The sequence below is a fragment of the Myotis davidii genome, unplaced genomic scaffold (genome assembly GCF_000327345.1).
Source record: "Myotis davidii unplaced genomic scaffold, ASM32734v1 scaffold557, whole genome shotgun sequence".
Classification (NCBI taxonomy): domain Eukaryota; kingdom Metazoa; phylum Chordata; class Mammalia; order Chiroptera; family Vespertilionidae; genus Myotis; species Myotis davidii.
In genome coordinates, this window is record NW_006289557.1 from 1,964,744 (window position 1) to 1,965,171 (window position 428).

The 428-nt window shown below is 60.5% G+C and overlaps 1 protein-coding gene across 1 annotated transcript in view; it reads left to right on the top strand.

Annotated features, from left to right (window-relative positions):
* The window catches only part of FGF12 (fibroblast growth factor 12), a 514,802-nt gene that overhangs the window by 159,666 nt on the left and 354,708 nt on the right, over nucleotides 1–428 (top strand). The gene's annotated exons all lie outside the window — the stretch shown is intronic.

Consider the following 428-nt stretch of genomic DNA (forward strand, 5'->3'; position numbering starts at 1 on the left):
AGCACTTTTACTTTCTTTTAAAAAGCCAGCACCTGCCTTCCCACTGCACCTGTGCTAAGCTTTTCCAGGAGACTGGAAGGCACGAAGCTAACAACTGTCCATCCCACACCCTCTCCCCGCCCTGATTTACACAGGGGAGAGTGACTTACCCAAGGTCACAGAGCCCCCATCACAAAATCCAGGTGTGCAGACTCCCACACCAGGGCTCCGCCCACACCCAGACACACCTTCGCTCTCCTCGCCCGCACCCAAGAGTTTTCTTTATTCCCCATCCCTTCCTCCCCATCCCCACCCCCCCAGGTCCTTGGAGTCGCTTCTGACGCTTTGCAGGCTCCAGGGTCCAGCTCTTCCTGCCGGCGCATCCCTTCCGCCGGATTCTCACGCCGAGTCGCCCTCCGCACGCGCGCAGCCCGCGGGGGCCCAGGGTT